Below are 8,931 nucleotides of genomic sequence, written 5' to 3'. Positions count from 1 at the left end.
CGTATTCACACACACACTATACACATACCTGCACACACACACATACACACTCACACAAACACGTATTCATACACACACTATACACATACCTGCACACACACTCACACACACTCATAAGTCTACATCAAATGGACATAAGCATGCAGAGGACAAAGCGCTCCGTTTCTCACCACACAAACACACACACACACACACCTCCACACACACACACACACACCTCCACACACACACACACACACACACACACCTCCACACACACACACACATGCAGAGACACACACACACACATGCAGAGACACACACACACACATGCAGAGACACACACGCACACACACATGCAGAGACACACACACACACACAGTCCCAACTGGCACACCATCCAAACACTGCCTCTCATCCATATTAATGCGAGGCGAGGCAGCTCCGTGGAATAGCAAGTGAGGCTCTGGGACTTCCTGTTCCTGTCTGGTGCAGATGGGCCAGCGCTCCTCACCAGCGCTCCTCACCAGCGCTCCTCACCAGCGCTCCTCACCAGCGCTCCTCACCAGCGCTCCTCACCAGCGCTCCTCACCAGCGCTCCTCACCAGCGCTCCTCACCAGCGCTCCTCACCAGCGCTCCTCACCAGCGCTCCTCACCAGCGCTCCTCACCAGCGCTCCTCACAGATCAAACACAAACTACACATTCTGTCTGATTTACTCCAGGATGAAGTGGACTAAAGGTGTGAGTTTGTGTGTAAGTGTGTGTGTATGTTTCTCAGCAGGAATCACAGGAATTCTACTTTATTTCAGGACGGTAGATGTTTTACTGCAGTTCAAGGAAGTATGGAGCAGGAGCAGGGGAGCCTTGGTTTCTAATCCGTCCGACCCCCCTCCAGTCCGACCCCGCCCCTCCACAACAGGACCCCCCCCGTTTCCATAGCAATGGTGGCTCCCTCCCCGGTGGGAAATTGCGTTAGTCTTAAACAATTAACACCAAGCAAATTAACGAGCATTACGGGGGAACACGTTTTTCTACGACTGTAAATTTGATTTACACACATCAAAAGGGAGCGGAGTGGAGTCGGAGGGGGGGGGGGGGGCGGGGGAGGGGGGGGCGGGAGGGGGCGGGGGAGGGGGGGGGCGGGAGGGGGCGGGGGAGGGGAAATACAACCCACTGTCATTTCTCTGGAATGAGATGAATACATCCCAGTCTGTCTGCAGCAGCTGACAGCTCATGTCACATGTCACTCCCAGGTGTGGGGGAGGGGGGGTGGGGGAGGAAGAGGAGGAAAGGGAGATAGGAGAAGAGAGGGCGGGGGAGAGATGGTAGAGGAGGGGGAGGTGGAGGAAGAGGGGGAGGTGGAGGGGAGGTGGAGGAGGAGGAGTAGGTGGAAGAGGAGGAGGGGAGGTGGATGGGAGGTGGAGGTGGAGGGGGAGGTGGAGGAGGAAGAGGTGGAGGAGGAGGTGGAGGAGGAGGTGGAGGAGGAGTAGGTGGAGGAGGAGGTGGAGGGGGAGGAGGTGGAGGAGGAGGTGGAGGGGGAGGAGGAGGAGGTGGAGGAGGTGGAGGAGTAGGTGGAGGAGGAGGTGGAGGGGGAGGAGGAGGAGGAGGTGGAGGGGGAGGGGAGGGGGAGGTGGAGGGGGAGGTGGAGGAGGAGGAGGAGGTGGAGGAGGTGGAGGAGGAGTAGGTGGAGGAGGAGGTGGAGGGGGAGGAGGTGGAGGAGGAGGTGGAGGGGGAGGAGGAGGAGGAGGTGGAGGAGTAGGTGGAGGAGGAGGTGGAGGGGGAGGTGGAGGAGGAGGAGGAGGTGGAGGGGGAGGGGGAGGGGGAGGTGGAGGGGGAGGTGGAGGAGGAGGAGGAGGTGGAGGAGGTGGAGGAGTAGGTGGAGGGGGAGGTAGAGGGGGAGGTGGAGGGGGAGGTGGAGGGGGAGGTGGAGGAGGTGGAGGAGGAGGTGGAGGTGGAGGAGGAGGTGGAGGAGGTGGAGGAGTAGGTGGAGGAGTAGGTGGAGGTAGAGGGGGAGGTGGAGGGGGAGGTGGAGGAGGTGGAGGAGGTGGAGGAGGTGGAGGAGGAGGTGGAGGGGGAGGTGGAGGAGGAGGTGGAGGAGGTGGAGGTGGAGGAGTAGGTGGAGGTAGAGGGGGAGGTGGAGGGGGAGGTGGAGGAGGTGGAGGAGGAGGTGGAGGAGGAGGTGGAGGGGGTGGAGAAGGTCACACGCAATAGCACCCTCACTGAGGTAAAAGCGCAAACTGCCTGTCGTGGGAACTGACAATGGCATATTGCGCTTTTCCGTGTCATGCATATGCATTCACGGGAGGGTCAAGGGGAAAGTGGGAGTTTCCCATAAAGAGATGGGAGGGGATGCGTAAAGTGCGCCTAATTATGTATTCCGCGGTATGTACAGAAAGCACCCGTGAACGCGTGCCTCCATTTTGCGGTGAAAATTCTGCGCCTCTTAAAAGCAGGTGTAAACCAGGATGCGGGTGTCCTCGCACATGCCTCCTGGTGAAATGGCAGCAGTAATCCTATTAAGACGAAGACATAGGCCAAGGAGATTTTTGCCACAAGGATCACACTTTTTCAGTTGAGTGAACACAAAATCATTAGGCGTTACAGATTAAGCAGCCATGCAATATTACAGTTTGTGTTGGTGGGGAATTCCGGCCTTGTATAATATTTAAATTTTCTGTTACCTCATGAACAAGCACATCAACTTCGTTATCACTAAATCTTTGTTTTTGCTGTTTTGACTTTGGTGGCTGATCCATGATAGAAAGAGAGAAGGAGGCCCATTCAATTGCGCGTTTGAATGCTCGCAATGTACGGTATAGTGGGCGGAGAAAGGCGCTGCTTACCCGATGAACTGCAGGGTTGGTAAATACGACATAAGCTGAAGTATCTCAGCGTGCTTTGTCTGTGGGTTGGCCATGGCGCAGATAACGCTACGTTTGCAAATGTACGAACATGAGGTCCTGTGTGTCTCTGGTGTGAGAGGGGAGGTGAGAGGAGACAGGCTTTGAGTTTGCACATCACAAACTCATCACACTCGCCACCCTGCACAATGACCACAGTTCAGAGGCCACATAAACTGCTGGCTGAGCAGAAACACAGCCTCTCTCCTCCAATCAGCTCTTAGGAACACGCTTGAAAACATGCTAGAAAACTTCTCCACTCTTGACTCCCTGGGTACTAAACATGGACAGGACGGGTGTTTTTTTTGCAGTCAACTAAGAAATGCTTGCATCGGAAATGCATTTTCTCTCCAAAAAGGTTGGTGGGGAAAGGGTTTGTGAGGGGAGAGCGCGCTGATTATCCTGAGCGTAGGGCAGGAGGCGGAGGGGGGGCGAGGAAGGGGGAGCAGGGAGGAGAGAGCACGTCCTGATTGTGTTGGGGCGGAGGGGTACAGGCTGTTGGCTGAATGGAGGGCTGTGTGGTTGTGGAACTGAAGGAGCACAGCGTCCATGCAGGAAGGAGCCAGGGGAAGACTTCCAGGGACGGGACAAAGCCCTGGCTGCTCCAGAGCTCTCTCCACAACGTACACTCTTCCCTGCCTGCTAACTCAACCTCAGCATTGGAATACACTGACTGCACGTATTCTCTTCGGGATGTGTATGGTTCATTTTCTAAAGCCATAGGGATGCTAATACTCTGCTTCAGAGCTGCAGTTGGTAAAAATGGAAAAGGTAACTTTGCAACTAATCAGATTCCTTCTCCGAACGTGCTCCCTATGTCGTTAGTACAGACACGGTTCTGCATCCTGCTAGCACTGACGCAGGGCAAGAGAACACATTAAAGCACCTTTGGATCTTTCAGAGCTCAGTGGGTAGAGAGGTAGACTGAAGATCAAAAGGCTGCAGGTTCAAATCCCCACCGTGAGCCGCATTGGATTTAAAAAAAAAATCTTAACGATGCATGATCGAATTCTAAAGGCAGGAGTCTGTGTGTGTGTGTGTGACTGTGGCCCAATTATCTAGAGAACAGGGCACTGTATGAAGTTAAAACGAGCAGGTGTACTGCTCAGGACCCAAGAACTTGCAGTGTCAAGCTGTTCTGATGACCGGTTAGCAGTTTGCGAGGAATAAAGATATAAAGGTGTTAGCCTCCAGGTGGAGCCCCCTTAATGGAGCCACAGATCTCACAAGCCACCAACAGGTGCTGCACTAGTCATTATCATTCTTCCAGAAAACATTGATAGCCTAGATAATTAAAGTGTTAATCACTTCTTCTAGCATCCAGCCTATCAAGGGAAACTGTTAAGTCATTCTAGACTTTAGTCTAGGTGGTTATTTCTGTCCTCAACCAGAGACCCAGAGAGAGATTTAACATGAATTCAAAAGAGCTCAGATCATGAAACACTTTTACACATCCCCTTCTTTAAAAAATGAATTTCTCTCCTGACATTTAGCAGTCAGTCTGACAGGCAGCACAGAGGAAAAAGTCTGTTTCAAGACTTGCAGGAATCTCTGCCTGCCCTGTATGACTCTCACAGAGAGAACAATCTGAGATGGATCTCTCCTGCAATGGAGGGAGATTAATCTGCTGACGTCTCAGGAATGAAGAAGGTGAACATTCCATGAGCTCAACTCCATCAGGGTCACACCTAAAGACATTGACAGGAGCTAAACATGGAGCAGACAGCCAGACAGGAGCTGAACATGGAGCAGACAGCCAGACAGCCAGACAGACAGCCAGACAGACAGGCAGACAGGCAGACAGACAGACAGGCAGACAGATAGCCAGACAGGCAGCCAGACAGACAGGCAGACAGGCAGACAGATAGCCAGACAGGCAGACAGACAGACAGACAGGCAGCCAGACAGACAGACAGGCAGACAGGCAGACAGACAGACAGACAGACAGCCAGACAGGCAGACAGACAGGCAGACAGGCAGACAGACAGCCAGACAGACAGGCAGGCAGGCAGGCAGACAGACAGCCAGACAGCCAGACAGACAGGCAGACAGGCAGACAGACAGCCAGACAGACAGGCAGACAGGCAGACAGATAGCCAGACAGGCAGACAGCCAGACAGCCAGACAGGCAGGCAGACAGACATACAGGCAGACAGGCAGACAGACAGGCAGACAGGCAGACAGACAGGAGGAGGTGCAGGAGGAGGAGCAGGAGGAGGAGGTTTAGAGACTCTACCTGTGCTCAGACTCGTGGATGGAGAAGATGACTCCGGAGGTGGAGGTCTTCTGCTGGATGGAGGCCAGAAAGGTAAACTCACTACCCCTCCTGAAGAGCTGCACAACCTTCTCACTGACGTGAGCGGGGGCGTGCACGGCCCTCCCCACATCTGAGGAGAGGAGAGAGGGGGGGAGAGACAGAGAGAGAGGGAGAGGGAGGGAGAAAGAGGGGGGGACAGAGGGAAAGAGAGAGAAGGGGGGAGAGGGGGGGAAAGAGGGGTGGGAGAGAGAAAAGCAATCAGGGCTGTGTGTAAGCTGCTCCCGGGGGCCGAGAGGGGGGGGGTCCCTGAGACTCGGCTGTCAGGAAGGAGAGGTGTTGAGACAGGAAGTGACACGTTGCATCAAGGCCCATGCAGCCTAACACACCTCCCCATTTGACACACACTGCTCACTCACCAGCAACGTCATGCTGTGTGTGTGTGTGTCTGTGTGTACTATTGCAACCGACTGGAAAAGCTTCACACTATCAGAACAGCAGGCGAAGTAATAAAACAAAACATGTCCTGTGTGAGTGTGTGTGTGAGTGTTGGTGTGTGTGTGTGTGTGTGTGAGAGAGTGTGTGTGTGTGTGTGAGTGTTGGTGTGAGTGAGTGAGTGAGTGAGTGTGTGTGTGTGTGTGTGTGTGTGTGTGTTGGTGTGTGTCCAGCCTTGGGCAGAAATGGTTAACCAGTGAGTTTGACGTTTCTGTTGAACCCTGCAGTAGCCACCTGCAGTGGCCACCTCATGCTGGATGAAAGACAGGCAGAGAGAGAGAACCCTAACCCAGGCAGTGTTCTAGAACATCCCTCCAGATGATGCAGTAAGACACGTAGTATTCTAGAACATCCCTCCAGATGATGCAGTAAGACAGGCAGTGTTCTAGAACATCCCTCCAGATGATGCAGTAAGACACGTAGTGTTCTAGAACATCCCTCCAGATGATGCAGTAAGACAGGCAGTGTTCTAGAACATCCCTCCAGATGATGCAGTAAGACAGGCAGTGTTCTAGAACATCCCTCCAGATGATGCAGTAAGACAGGCAGTGTTCTAGAAGATCCCTCCAGATGATGCAGTAAGACAGGCAGTGTTCTAGAACATCCCTCCAGATGATGCAGTAAGACAGGCAGTGTTCTAGAACATCCCTCCAGATGATGCAGTATGACACAGAGAAGACGCTCGTCTTGTCCGCAGAACACTCAGGTCCGCGTCAGTCAAGCTCTTTGCTGATGTCTTGGTTGATCACGATAATCAACACGTTAAGAACACACGCACTTACATTTACATTTAGTCATTTAGCAGACGCTCTTATCCAGAGCGACTTACAGTAAGTACAGGGACATTCTCCCCGAGGCAAGTAGGGTGAAGTGCCTTGCCCAAGGACACAACGTCATTTGGCACAGCCGGGGAATCGAACTGGCAACCTTCAGATTACTAGCCTGCTTCCCTAACCGCTCAGCCACCTGACTGTCCCTATCTCTCCATCTCTCTCTCCATCTCCCTCCCTCCCTCCTTTCTCTCTCTCTCTCTCTCTCTCTCTCTCTCTCTCTCTCTCTCTCTCTCTCTCTCTCTCTCTCTCTCTCTCTCTCTCTCGCTTTTCCATCTCTGTCCAAATAAAGCAAACAAAAAATATTATGAGAGGGGGGAGGGAGAGGTGGGAGGTGGGGGAGAGAGGGGGGGGAGAGGGAAAGGGGGAGGTGGGGGAGAGAGAGGGGGGAGAGGTGGGAGAGGGAAAGGGGGAGGTGGGGGAGAGAGAGGGGGGAGAGGTGGGAGAGGGAAAGGGGGAGGTGGGGGGAGTTGGGGGAGGCTGTAGAAGGAGCTCAGCCAACCATGTCTCTCCCTGAGGAGCTGCCCTGCTTTCAGCTGCTCCAGACCTGCAGCACCGGGGCTGGGGGCAGAGAAGGGTCTGGGGGCGGGGCCGGGGCTGGGGGCAGAGAAGGGTCTGGGTGCGGGTCTGGGGGCGGGGCCGGAGCTGGGGGCTGGGTGATGCAACCTTTGTTTCTTTTTTTTTTTAGCTAAAAAAGTGGCAAACAAAAATAGCAAAACAAAAGTTTTGACTGGTAAAAAAATTATACAAAATAAACAACGTTTCTACATGTTTAATATTATTATTTTTTACCAAAGTTGAAAAATTACATTCTCCTAAAATAATTTGGGGGCAGAATTTTTATGAAACGTATTTTTTTACATTTAGAATGTTTTTTTGTTTTTTTTACGTTTCTAATGGTTGAAAAAAGAAATATAAAAAAAAAAGGTTGCATCATTGATGAGGACATGGGGGAGTCAGGTGGCCGAGTGGTTAGGGAATCGGGCTTGTAATCTGAAGGTTGCTGGTTTGATTCTGGCCGTGTCAAATGACGTTGTGTCCTTGGGCAAGGCACTTCACCCTACTTGCCTCGGGGGGAATGTCCCTGTACTTACTGTGAGTCGCTCTGGATAAGAGCGTCTGCTAAATGACTAAATGTAAATGTAGGACTCTACTATACTCTACTGTACTCTATTGTACTCTGCTCTGCTTTAATCTGTTTTAGACTTCTCTGTTCTCCTCTCTCCTCTCCTTTCAAAGATTCCTGGAGAATAGTGTTTTTTGTATTCATGTATTAATATGGTCTGAGGTCCAGTTACCAGCGTGACACTAAAACAGGTGTAGTAATGGCTACTTTTTACTTAAGTATATGTCAGTGCCCACACTTCTTTACTTTAACTTGAGTGAAAAAGTGGAGTCAATATTTCAACTTTTACCAGTCTTTTTAAGTAAAAAAAAACTAAGTAAAAAGTCTTTTGGCTTTTTTTTATTTACATTTCAAAAGTTTTGTTTAAAAAAATCAACTTCACAAATATTTTTGCTGGGAGATAGGGCTTGGGTTAGAAATGGGTCAGAGGCAAAAATTGGTATGTGAGGCACAAAGCTGCAAGGGCAGGTCATATTTCACTCTGAGTTGCATCACAAGGTCAAGTACAGTACTTCACAAACAGTCAAACACCACAGCAACAAAACCACGTTTCGAGATGTATTAAACCCTTACTGAACTACAGCTTCATCTCAAAAGAAACCACTTGGTGACATGTGTGTGTGTGTGGGTGTGTGTGTGTGTGTGAGTCTTCCAGGCTGGCACAGCTTACCTTCCTACAGCTCCTCAACCATTCTATTGGTTGTATCTGCATTGATTAAACATTAATGACAGACGTTGTTTGCAACCTCCTGCTTTGCAAGGCGGGAAACAATGTTGATGGGATACGACGCTCGTGTGAGTGTCTAGCGTTACAGGCTAGCGTTACAGGCTAGCGCTACAGGCTAGCGTTACAGGCTAGCGCTACAGGCTAGCGTTACAGGCTAGCGTTACAGGCTAGCGCTACAGGCTAGCGTTACAGGCTAGCATTACAGGCTAACGTTACAGGCTAGCGCTACAGCGCTGAACTGATCAAATCCTGTTATTGCAGGCCCTTAAAATGAGTAATATGAGATAGATAGATACATAGAGATATAGATAGAACAACTTCTCGACAACATAAATTTTCGTCGACAATGTTGTCGATAATGTCTACAAATCGTTTCAGCCTGAGTTCAGACTTAATCTTTGTCATGCGACAGCTCTTCCTCTTCTCTCTTTGTCACCTCTCTGACTCTTTGTCACCTCTCTGACTCTCTCTGACTCTCTCTGTCACCTCTCTGACTCTGTCACCTCTCTGACTCTCTCTGTCACCGCTCTGTCACCTCTCTGTCACCTCTCTGTCACCTCTCTGTCATCTCTCTGACTCTCTCTGTCACCTCTCTGTCATCTCTCTGACTCTCTCTGT

Source organism: Osmerus eperlanus, chromosome 10 (genome assembly GCF_963692335.1).
Source record: "Osmerus eperlanus chromosome 10, fOsmEpe2.1, whole genome shotgun sequence".
NCBI classification, from domain to species: domain Eukaryota; kingdom Metazoa; phylum Chordata; class Actinopteri; order Osmeriformes; family Osmeridae; genus Osmerus; species Osmerus eperlanus.
This window is presented reverse-complemented; position numbering follows the sequence as displayed.